Source organism: Oryx dammah, unplaced genomic scaffold (assembly GCF_014754425.2).
Source record: "Oryx dammah isolate SB20612 unplaced genomic scaffold, SCBI_Odam_1.1 HiC_scaffold_29, whole genome shotgun sequence".
NCBI lineage: Eukaryota > Metazoa > Chordata > Mammalia > Artiodactyla > Bovidae > Oryx > Oryx dammah.
This window is the reverse complement of record NW_024070213.1, coordinates 108,352,775-108,365,846: the sequence shown is the minus strand read 5'-3', so window position 1 is coordinate 108,365,846 and position 13,072 is coordinate 108,352,775. Positions and strand designations below refer to the sequence as shown.

At 37.7% G+C, this 13,072-nt stretch overlaps 1 long non-coding RNA gene across 2 annotated transcripts in view; it reads left to right on the top strand.

Moving 5' to 3' along the window:
- LOC120858450 overlaps positions 1-13,072 on the top strand; it is a 215,599-nt gene that overhangs the window by 128,709 nt on the left and 73,818 nt on the right. Inside the window, exon 2 of one of the 2 annotated variants that reach the window (XR_005719870.1) lies at positions 699-803. This is a non-coding gene — a long non-coding RNA (uncharacterized LOC120858450). Of the gene's footprint in view, positions 1-698; positions 805-13,072 lie in introns of those variants that run through there. The other variant, XR_005719869.1, reaches the window with a different exon arrangement.

Below are 13,072 nucleotides of genomic sequence, written 5' to 3'. Positions count from 1 at the left end.
GGGGGAAGGTTGCTTTCCTTTCTTTTTTTTTTAATTGGAGTATAATTGCTTTACAAGATTGTGTTAGTTTCTGCTGTACAACACGTGAGTCAGCTATATGTATACATATATCCCTTCGCTCTTGATCCCCCCTCCCACCCCCCAACCCACCTCTCTGGGTTATCAGAGAACGCCAAGTAAGCCGCCCATGCTATACAGCAGCTTCTCACTAGCTCTGTGTTTTACGTGTGGTAGTGTGTATATATATGTTAGTGCTATTCTCTCCATTAGTCTCACCCTCTTCTTTCCCCCCGTGTCCACAAGGCTCTAGTGTTTTTAAGTTTGAAATCCTGTTAACATGATAATAAACAATTGTGTCAGAAACAGTACTCTCTACATCTGCATCTCTCTCCCTGCCATAGAAGTAGGAACCTTCCTTGACATAAATCGCAGCAAGATTCTTTTTGACTCACCTTCTAGAATAATGGAAAAAGTTGTTTTCTTGAAACATTTCTTCTAGATTTTTCTTTATGTCTGCATGATTCATACTTCTTGGTTCTTAGCCTGGAGCACCTAAGGCAACCGGGAATTAAGGAAGCTAGAGCTGGATGTTTATAATGAATGGGTTGCCTCTGCGAAAGTCTATATACACAGTAGCGAAGGCGAGTACAGAGTTGCAGGCCAGCATTTTTATGAATGTTTTCATTCTTTCTCTCAAGGAAAACCAAGAAAACGAGAACTAGCAAGAGCTTGACAAATACCTGCCTTCATATTGGAAGACCAGTCACCTGTCATTCCTGGATACTGCACTGCAGCTGTCTAAGGTACATGGAAAAAGAAACTTTGATATCTTTTGTTGATTATCTTGTGATATGTGGAAGAAAATGCATTTGTATGGAAAATTATAGGACTGCATCTCTTATTTCAAATGAATCTTTTTTGCAGTAAAGGAAATAGTATTGTTCATATCTTTTGAAATTACTACTGGGTATTAATGTCCTTGATGTGCTAGTTTAGTTGATGGAGCCCTGGCCACCTCTATGACATTGTTGCCTTCTCCCATTCTCATTCTGTACTTTCTCAGATCCAAAGTTGTCATGGTTCATTATCTGTAGATGATCTTGAGCAGCCTTGCATTCTGAAAGAATATGCCATAGCATCTGCCTCTGTGCTTCTGTGCCCTGCTATTCAGATGGGATTTTAGCAACAGTATTGGGTAAGGGGAGGGGATGGAGGCAGAATTTGTCTCAGGCTGATGTTTCTTTGTGCCACTCTATGTCTTACTCTTTCCTGTAAGCCAAATTCAACAATGAAGAACATATATCATATTGTGACTATTACATGTTAGAGTTCATAATTGCAGTTGTAACGTATCTGCTTGAATGTCCTAACTAATGAATTTCATCAAATTCAATTATCATTCTTAGACTCTTCATTAACCAATCAAATTGTTTCTTTGGTCTGTCGTGTCTAACACCCTTTCACTAGTCATAAACAAGATTCTCTGAAGTAAATTGGAAGTGATTAAATTATCTCACTTATTATTACTGGGAATACCATGTTACTGAAGTTTGGGATTTCTAAAGAATCACCTTTCACATGATTCTCATTGTACACAGGGGAAATAATATTACAGTATGAAGCTGTATCTTGGGCTTTATTCTTCTATTTGCATCTTAGTTTTTTCTTCCTGAGGAAGCTGGCTACAGTAGGTCTCCAATACTAAAATCATACACAAATAAAACAATGATATACTCCTACAAATTCATCACCTTATTAAATAAATCTGTCCAGTAGGCTTGTGTTATAAAACAGTTCTTCACCTTTGGGGAATTAACCATTATAATACTAGAAGTTTCTCCTATCTCTAATGCAGTATGATTTTATAGGATCACTGTAACTGCTGAAACATTTTTTTCTAATTTTTACAATTTCCCTACATAGATTATTAAAACAAATGAAGTGACTCTGAAACTGCATATTACCAGGACTCAAAAGTAGTTTCCTAGGTAATAATTGTCACTGTGAATATATAATGGTTATCTCAATCATTATATAATGAAAGACACTGCTGCTGTTCTGACAGTGTGGTTCTCACCATACAGTTCTTAAAATATTTCCATTTTGTTCCCTTCTACTTTGATGCCTTTTAGAAACAGTTTCATCTTCTACTCTGCAAATATTTTGAGAAACATCTCAAAATATAGCCTGAAGCAAACCTAAGAAAATATCTATTCCTACATTCGATATGAATCTTTGGTAATGGGCTCTAGAATCAGCATTTTAAATATGTATATCAGATCATCTCAGAGCACTTCAATACTCTTCAATATGGCAGCAAGGAGACAGACAAGAGGAAAACGTTGTAAAGCTATAGTCATGTAATTGACATGAGTATATTGAAAACAAAGTAGGATTTTTATTTTTCCTACATTAGACTGTTTTTCCTTTCATTTGAGTCTTAAATATTTTGAAATTAAAAATTAAATATTAAAGATGTTAAGGAGATAAACATTTGTCACCAAATAGTAAATGATCTCTGTGATAGTAAAGTGTATTAAATTCATATTTGTACAATTATTATTTTCACACTTGAATCTAGTTTTATGAAATTTTCAATTATCAAGTCATTCTTTCAATATCAGATATGTCTAACAAGCAACATTTCTTTAAGAATTCCAGTCTGTACTTTTGTTACACTTTTCACTGAGTTAATTCCTGTGGGTGTCAAACTTTCAAAAGATAATCTATTGGTACAACTAAGTAAAACCTTTTGGCTCAGGATACCAACATTTATTCATAAGTGAATATTTTTTCTGTTATCTGATTTTAGTGAGGGAATTTCCTAATGTCAGACACAATTTGCCAACTTAAAATGCCAAATTCTGAAGTATACACTGAAGTTAGAAGGGACAAAGGACTGTCTTCTGAACCATGAAAAAAGGAAAGACCATCCCCATGGAAAAGAAATGCAAAAAAGCAAAATGGCTGTCTGGGGAGGCCTTACAAATAGCTGTGAAGAGAAGAGAGGCGAAAAGCAAAGGAGAAAAGGAAAGATATAAGCATCTGAATGCAGAGTTCCTAAGAATAGCAAGAAGAGATAAGAAAGCCTTCTTCAGCAATCAATGCAAAGAAATAGAGGAAAACAACAGAATGGAAAAGACTAGAGATCTCTTCAAGAAAATTAGAGATACCAAGGGAACATTTCATGCAAAGATGGGCTCAATAAAGGACAGAAATGGTCTGGACCTAACAGAAGCAGAAGATATTAAGAAGAGGTGGCAAGAATACATGGAAGAACTGTACAAAAAAGATCTTCACGACCCAGATAATCATGATGATGTGATCACTAATCTAGAGCCAGACATCTTGGAATGTGAAGTCAAGTGGGCCTTAGAAAGCATCACTATGAACAAAGCTAGTGGAGGTGATAGAATTCCAGTTGAGCTGTTTCAAATCCTGAAAGATGATGCTGTGAAAGTGCTGCACTCAATATGCCAGCAAATTTGGAAAACTCAGCAGTGGCGACAGGACTGGAAAAGGTCAGTTTTCATTCCAATCCCAAAGAAAGGCAATGCCAAAGAATGCTCAAACTACTGCACAATTGTACTCATCTTACATGCTAGTAAAGTAATGCTCAAAATCCTCCAAGCCAGACTTCAGCAATATGTGAACCATGAACTCCCTGATGTTCAAGCTGGTTTTAAAAAAGGCAGAGGAACCAGAGATCAAATTGCCAACATCCGCTGGATCATGGAAAAAGCAAGAGAGTTCCAGAAAAACATCTATTTCTGCTTTATTGACTATGCCAAAGCCTTTGACTGTGTGGATCACAAGAAACTGTGGAAAATTCTGAAAGAGATGGGAATACCAGACCACCTAACCTGCCTCTTGAGAAACCTGTATGCAGGTCAGGAAGCAACAGTTAGAACTGGACATGGAACAACAGACTGGTTCCAAATAGGAAAAGGAGTACGTCAAGGCTGTATATTGTCACCCTGCTTATTTAACTTCTATGCAGAGTACATCATGAGAAATGCTGGACTGGAAGAAACACAAGCTGGAATCCAGATTGCTGGGAGAAATATCAATAACCTCAGATATGCAGATGACATCACCCTTATGGCAGAAAGTGAAGAGGAGCTAAAAAGCCTCTTGATGAAAGTGAAAGAGGAGAGTGAAAAAGTTGGCTTAAAGCTCAACATTCAGAAAACGAAGATCATGACATCTGGTCCCATCACTTCATGGGAAATAGATGGGGAAACAGTAGAAACAGTGTCAGACTTTATTTTGGGAAGCTCCAAAATCACTGCAGATGGTGACTGCAGCCATGAAATTAAAAGACGCTTACTCCTTTGAAGAAAAGTTATGACCAACCTAGATAGTATATTCGAAAGCAGAGACATTACTTTGCCGACTAAGGTGCGTCTAGTCAAGGCTATGGTTTTTCCTGTGGTCATGTATGGATGTGAGAGTTGGACTGTGAAGAAGGCTGAGCACCGAAGAATTGATGCGTTTGAACTGTGGTTTTGGAGAAGACTCTTGAGAGTCCCTTGGACTGCAAGGAGATCCAACCAGTCCATTCTGAAGGAGATCAACCCTGGGATTTCTTTGGAAGGAGTGATGCTAAAGCTGAAGCTCCAGTACTTCGGACACCTCATGCGAAGAGTTGACTCATTGGAAAAGACGCTGATGCTGGGAGGGATTGGGGGCAGGAGGAGAAGGGGATGACCCAGGATGAGATGGCTGGATGGCATCACGGACTCGATGGATGTGAGTCTGAGTGAACTCCGGGAGATGGTGATGGACAGGGAGGCCTGGCGTGCTGCGATTCATGGGGTCGCAAAGAGTCAGACACGACTGAGCGACTGAACTGAACTGAACTGATCTGTGTTTACCTCTGGCACTGGATGAGTGCAAAAAAGCAACATGAGATTTAACAGGAAAACTGTAGAGACTATTTGACCTATAAAATTAATTCTTGTTTCCTACATTGTAGAATCTACTGAGACAAAGGTTAAAAGGGGCAATGATAAAAATCTTTAGGGTTTCAGGTGTACTTACTTTATAAAGTCCTGAAATAGTTGGAATAATTTGTCTTCCAAATTCATAAGAATCATTTTATCAATAAAATATTCCTAGTTTTCAGATGGTTTTTAAAATCACATTTACAACACAGGCAGACATTCAATTCAATTGGATTTTATTTAAAAAGTTTAACATAAGTTGAATATTTAGAACTCAAAACATTTTCACATACATATGATGCTATAAATGATGTTGGATGCTCACATTCAATTTTTTTTAATCCACAAAATTATAGTCAAATTATGTGATTTGTAAAAGAAACAGCTCTGAAGTGGAAAATCGTAGGAAACAATACTATGTGATTCTAAAAAGTAAACCAATTAAACAAAATATTTTTTAAATACTTGTTTACTTTGAATATGAACACTTAAGAAAAACATGTTTGATTATAAGTAAATGAGAAACTGAAAGAGAGGGTAGGGGATTTTTGTAAAACACCAAGATAGGAGCTATAACATGAGTAGCATTCTTCAGAACAGAGGAAAAGTAGAAGAGAAGATAGGAAGAGATGGAACTTGAGGAGCAAGTGAGGTATCAAATACAGGTACCCAAGCAGTATTAAACTGACTGTTAAGGAGAGAAGATGCTTGATAATGGTCTGTTTATCACTCAAGGAAACAGGTGTGTGTGTGTGTGTGTTTGTGTATGTGTCTTTAGTCACTCAGTTGTGTTCAATTCTTTGCAACAGACTGTGGCCTGCCTGGCTCCTCTGTCCGTGAACTTTCTCTAGGCAAGAATACTGGGGCAGGTTGCCATCTCCCTCTCCAAAGGATCTTCCCAACCCAGGGGTTGGTCGCACATGTGTCTCTTGTGTCTTCTGCATTGATAGGCAGATTCTTTTACCACTGGCATCAGGCGTATTCAGTTTTTTAAGTGGATCGATCCATACTGTGGGTTCACATCCATTTAGAAAGCAGATCAAAAGAAATGTTTAAGCGGAGACAGTGAGCATGAATTAATTCAATGGACATTAGCAAGTGATATGGAAAGAGAGAACTGGTGATCTCATAGCCTTTTACCAACAGCTTTTGCTCTCAGTGACTCAAGCTACCACTCAAGGTTTTATTGGACCCCACTGCCTAAGGTATTCTATCCTCTGTGACTTTCAAAAACTTCAGTATCATGTTCAGTTGGACCAAAATTATTACCTGTTTGCTGTATCTATCCCTATAGGTTTTTCTTTAATTTGCCAAGTATTTCTTGAATATCTACTCTGTTTTAGGTACTTTGCTAAATTTGCTAGTTTTAGACCAGACTTTAGACCCAAAAGAATATTTTGCTCTATTTGAACTTTAGCATTTTCTGTTTTACTATTTCTCTTACTTTTCTATTCATTAAATTTGGATAGTTTGAGGAAACAGAGAGCATCTGTACCTGGGATGATGAAGGGGAGTCTAGATAACCCAAGGAATGGGGCCCCAGTAAGGGCATATCTGTCCTATTTCTCTCTCTTCTTTGGAGGTCAAGGAAGGCTTAGCAGCTCTGAGTCCCCTTTACTTTTATTTACCCTAAAGAACGAGTGGTAGAGGTGGAAAGAAAACAGAACTATATCCTCATGACTAAAATTATTCCTTCAAATAAAAATTGATAATTACAAAATAAAGGCCTGTAATCGTTAGCATCTCTTGATTTGATCAAGTCTCAATACTAAGCTATTCTGCAGTGTAAGAAGCAAAAAGTTAGATACCTTTCCTGGAAAAAAGTGTCCATAACACTTCATTGATTCTAATTTTTAGTAAAATTAATTGTCTAAAGGAAAAGTTTCCAGAATCTCTATTACTATTTAGGTTGAGGCACAACAGAAATTATCATGTAGGTTCCTAAAATCCCTCTTCACAGCAGAAATTCCACTGGGGGGAAAAATGGTTCTTTTTCCATTGAAGAAAGATTTGAAGAGATTTTTAATGTAAAACATCCCTCCTTCTCAATCCATTCTCAAGAGTGAAGGATAAAATGGAATATTGGCAACATTCAAATGAAAGTCTTAGAACAGGAATGGTCAATGTCTACATTGAGTTATTTCTATCTCTGCTTCACAACTTTCAAAAACCACTATGAAACCTCTGGCTTAATAAGACCACAATGGTATTGCCACTCAGCCTTGTGTGAGTTCCCCAAATGCTTCTGTTCCTCCCTGCCTTTGAAGTGACACTTGAAATTGCTTGACCAGTCCTATATCACCAGTTATCATCACATATAAGCTTGTTGGATGTTTCGTAGGTTTTCAACCAATACATCTTTGTTCTCTACTAGTCCTTGGCACAGTAAATCTTGTCCATCGTAAAGCCTGGGTCACATGCTTATTGAATCAACATTGCCTCCTGTGCCAGTCAGTTTTCCAAGCACTATGTCCAGGCTCCTGTTCTCATAGAGGTTTCATGTTAGTGGAGAGGCAGACTATTAACAGTAAACAAACACATACATATTCAGACCCACGAAAATAGTTGGCATCCAATAGCTCTAATCTACATTTTCTTCCTTCAAATTTTTTCCAATGATCCTACTCTCTTTAATCTCACTGCTTACTGTTGTCGTTCATGTGTTAAAATCCGTCTGATCCACTTATTTTAACTCTTTTAAAGCTTTACAATTCTTAAATGCCATGTATAAATTTAGATCTATATTGCCTGAGAAAACTAATCTGCATTGTTGCTGTTCAGTCGATAACTCGTGTCCAACTCTTTCTGACCCCATGGACTGCAGCACGCCAGGTTTCCCAGTCCCTCACCATCTCCTGGAGCTTGTTGAAACTCATGTTCATTGAGTCAGTGATGCCATCCAACCATCTCATCCTCTGTTGCCCCCTTCTCTTCCTGCCCTCAATCTTTCCCAGCATCAGGGTCTTTTCCAATGAGTCAGTTCTTTGCATCAAGTGGCCAAAATATTGGAGCTACAACATCAGTCCTTCGAATGAATATTCAGGACTGATTTCCTTTAGGATTGACTGGCTTGATCTCCTTGCAGTCCAAGAGACTCTCAAGAGTCTTCTCCAGCACCACAGTTCGAAGGCATTAGTTCTTCCATGCTCAGCCTTTGTTATGGTCCAACTCTCACATCCATATTCATGACTGCTGAAAAAACCATAGCTTTGTCTAAAGCATAGCTTTGGACCTTTGTCTACAAATGATGTCTCTGCTTTTTAATACACTATCAAAGTTTGTTATAGGTTTCTTCCAAGGAGCAATCATCTCTTAATTTCATGGCTGCAGCCACCATCTGCAGTGATTTTGGAGTCCAAGAAAATAAAGTCTGTCACTGTTTCCATTGTTTCCCCATCTATTTGCTATGAAATGATAGAACTGGATGCCATGATCCAGTTTCTTGAATGTTGAGTTTTAAGCCAGCTTTTTCACTCTCCTCTTTCACCTTGATCAAGAGCATCTTTAGTTCCTCTTTGCTTTCAGCCATTAGGGTGGTATCATCTGTATATCTGAGGTTGTTGATATTTCTCCTGGCAGTCTTGATGCCAGCATGGGATTCATCTAGTCAGACATTTCGCATGATGTACTCTGCATACAAGTTAAATGAGCAGGGTCACATTATACAGCCTTGACATACTCCTTTCCCAATTTTGAACCAGTCCATTGTTCATGTCTGGTTCTAACTATTGCTTCTTGACCTGCATACAGATTTCTCCAGATGTAGGCAAGGTGGTCTGGTATTCCCATCTCTTTCAGAATTTTCCACAGTTTGTTGTGATCCACACAGTCAAAGGCTTTAGTATAGTCAATGAAAAAGAATTAGACTTTTCTTTTTCGAATTCTCTTGCTTTTTCAATGATAACCTGATGTTGGCAATTTGATCTCTGGTTCCTCTGCCTTTGCCTAAATCCAGCTTTTATATCTGGAAGTGCTCAGTTCACAAACTGGTGAAGCCTAGCTTGAAGGATTTTGAGTATTACCTTCTAGCATGTGAGATGAGTGCAGTTGTACGGTAGTTTGAGCATTCTTTGGCATTGCTTTTCTTTGGGATTGGAATGAAAACTGACCTTTTCCATTCCTGTGGCCACTGTCTAGTTTTCCAAATTTGCTGGCGTATTGAGTGCAGCACTTCAACAGAATCTTCTTTTGGCATTTTAAAGAGCTCAGCTGAAATTCCATCACCTCTCACTAGCTTTTTTTGTAGTAAGGCCTTCCTAAGGCTTCCTAAGGACCACTTGACTTCACACTGCTGGATGTCTGGCTCTAATTGCCCAGATCATTAACAGCTTTTTTTTATACAGTTCTTCTGTGTATTCTTGCCACCTCTTCTTAATCTCTTCTGCTTCTGTTAACTAGGGCTAAGTAATGTCAGGGTGACTACATTGTGGTGATTATGGAGTCAAATACTCCACAGTCCAAGGTACTAATAGCATAATTTCTGATCCTCAAATTTTTCTTTGTTACATTCCCCAATGACTAAGTGTTTGATTCTGAGACAAATCAGAATAAATCTTTTGCTCTGTTGTTCTATCTATCTGGCAAAGGAACTTCACTATGGATGAAGTCATAGTAGCCATTTTTAAATTTAGTAGGATTGTGTGTGTCTAGTCAGTATGAAAGAATAGACTTTTGAGAATTCGTTGTGGCAATAAGAAGGAAAATTATCTAATTGAAGATAGGTTAGAGATCTGGAACTGGAATTCTCATCTAAACTCAAGACCAGCAAGGAGCTCCTTCCTCCTTGATGAAGCAGTAACAAAATTGCACCCAGTAATCCAAGGAAGTGACAAGAGCTTGTCTGCATAGGAATCTAGATGAAATAGAAGGGGAAAGTACCTCTCTTGTGACATATCAAAAGACCATGCTTGGGCATATATCAGTATGGGACTTGAATTGTATATTATTCACAGTGCCTGAATCCTCCAAATGTAATTGATATAAACTACTGAAAACCTACAATTCTGTATGGAAACATGTCTGAACCAAGGTACATAGGACTCCTGAAGGAAAAAAAACCTGAAAATGAGTTTACAGTTTAATGAATAGTGATAAAGCCCTACATGAGAATTATCAACATAAAGAATAAGCAGGCACCATAAGGAAGAGCATTTGAATCCTAAAGTTTTGAGATGGCTTAACAATATGAAAAAAACATAAATTAGTGTTGTGGTCTAGTCCCAGCAGGATCTAGGGGTACCCTCAGGAGAGACAGCGTCGGCTAGAGAGATTTAGAGTGAGATAAAGAAAGAATGTTGTAGTTAAGAAAATAGAGGAGAGAAAGAGGTTGATATTTTTTGGTTTACACAGAAAGCTAATAAAGCCCCAGCACGGGACTTGTTCTGTTCACATAGGCCACAGGTGCCCTCTGCTCTGCACCTTCTCGAAAGGGTTTAGAAGCCCGGGCAGGAAAGTGAACGCAGAGAGCCTCTGTGTTCTAAGGGATCAGTCTGAAAAAGAAAGGGAGAGAGAAAAAGTGACACACGAGGAGACCAAGCTTTGGTGAGCGAGGTCCGTAACTTTATTTTTAAAAGGAATTTTTATACTTTGACTTGTACATAGACGGAAATGAAAGATGCAAAGTCATGTAGAGTCAGCCCAAACATTACATCTGTTTTGTCTTTATCAAAACCAGGATTTTTTTTGTATACCTTTTTTATAAACGATGTTGTGTACATTATCTTTTGGCCTCAGAGGCCTGTGGCCATTTTATGACCCTCTTTTGATAAAGGCTGTTCAACCAAAAAACTTGTTTTTTCTTGAAATGTTTTTTTTTTTTTTTAATATTTTTAATCTATGTCAGCCTCAGAAAGTATTAATCAGAATTACATTTTCATGGAGCAAAGGTGTAGTGAGTTACAACAAAGAAAGCACTTATTAGCTCAAAGGTCTGATGTGGTTAATTTCAAGGCTACTACTTGTTTTTTTTACATTCCAATTATGTTAACTAATGCACTCCCAGGTGTACAGTGGATAAGGGATATGGGAACTCGGCAGCAAGCATTGGCTCAACAGTGAAATCCTACACCAGCACTACTCTAATAGTTTTTAACTCTTCAAAAGGCTCTATATTTTTAGAATGTTTTAAACTTCCCGTGTCTCTCATGGTTGGGAGGCTGTAAACAATCACATGTGTAGCTGTAAGAGTCTGAATAAACCTGTCAAGCAAGCTAGAATGTCAACAGAGGGGGGTTGAATTGAAATATTCCTTTCGTGTCCAAGAGACTTATCAACTAGAGCCCTAAGTTGATTTTTTTCAGAGGAAGGTGGTAGGGGATAGCCCCCTGTTAATGTCAGAAGAGTTGGTGAAAGGCACAAAATAGTAAGACAGACAGATTCTGGTTTTGGGGTAGATGCTCGAGCAGGTCCAAGGGGTCCCTTGAGTCCTGATCTGCCTTGCTCGTCAGGTCTCTTCTACATGACCTTGTCATGGGTGGGATCTCCCGTGCTGGTCCCCAGCAAACTAGTCATTTAAAAAATTATAGAGATAAAGAAAGAAATAAAAACCAACAATAAGAAACTATGAGAACAAATTAGCAAATTTTGAAGTATCAAGTGCTCAAATATAAGAAAACTATAGTTTTTTTCTTGGTGTATAGCTGCTTATCTGCTGTACAGCAAAGTGAGTCAGCTATATATAATATAACCCCTCTTTCTTGGATTTCTTTGCCATTTAGGTCATCACAGAGCACTGAGTAGAGTTCCTTGTACTATATAGTCAGTTTTCAAAATTAATGAAAACTTTTAGGATAAAAAGAGAAATGACCTAAGAGTATATTAATGGGCTGTGAATTACACCTGAATAATTTTTCTAGAATAAACACAGAATGTTAAGAGATGGAAAACTTAATAGACAGAGAGGAATAAAATGAGAAAGCACTCTAATGTCTATTAGGAATGCCAGATGATTAATTATAAGATAATAGCTGAAAGTTTTCCATATCTGAAGAAAGACATGCCTGGAACATTCCATAGACAGAGGAGCCTGGCAGGCTACAGTCCATGAGGTCACAGAAAGTTGGACACAACTTAGTGGCTGAGCACACAGCTATGAATATCATATAGAAAATCACTCCAAGCCACAAACCAGATAAGGAAAAACAAATTCAAACATATTTTAACAAAGCCACAGAACTACAAAGATAATGCAAAGATCTTAAAAATCAGGTAGAACGAACAGCATATAAAGAAGCAAGGAAAAAAAGAATAGATATCTTGTCAACTAAAATACAAGATGACGATGCAAAAAATAATTTCATATGTTGAAGGAAAAGAGCAAACTTGAGTTCCATATTCATATAAACTTTTATCAATAATGAAAGCAAAATCAATGTATTGGTTCTTTTTTCAGGAAATGACTTAAAGAAGTTCACCACTCATAAATAATTTTGAGTAACTGTATATATATATATATGGAGAAGGAAATGGCAACCCACTCCGGTATTCTTGCCTGGAGAATCCAATGGACAGAGGAGCCTGGCAGGCTACAGTCTATGGGGTCACAAGAGTTGGACACAACTTAGCGACCACCATATATATATATAGTGATTTTAGTCAAACCCCAGTTTTCAGCCTTGAAAATTTGATTATTCTAGGATTCATTAACTAAAAAGACATTATCATCAATGGCATATTGTTACAAACCAAGTTCATTGCTGACATATCTCTGTGTCAAAAGGTTGAAATTTTAATAGCATCAGAGAATGCCCTTTTGATAGGTAGTTAACTGGCCTAAAATACAGAAGCTTCACTGTCCTCATCATTTACTTCTTCAAATACCTAATCTATAACATTGTCATTCTTCTGAACAGAGCTTCAAATGTGTCTTCTAAATCATCGTAATCATTCTTGACCCATCATTAAATGTAGACTATTGCATTTAAAAATGCACATCCAGACATTAAAATATGTACATATGTGAATACCTATCTTTCTCAACTATCCTGTAATACTGTGAAAGATAAATACTCAGTGTTATTGTTTAGTTGCTAAATTGTGTCTGACTCTTTTACAACCCCATGGACTATAGCTGGACAGGCTCCATTGTCCATGGGATTTCCTAGGCAAGAATACTGTAGTGGGTAAAG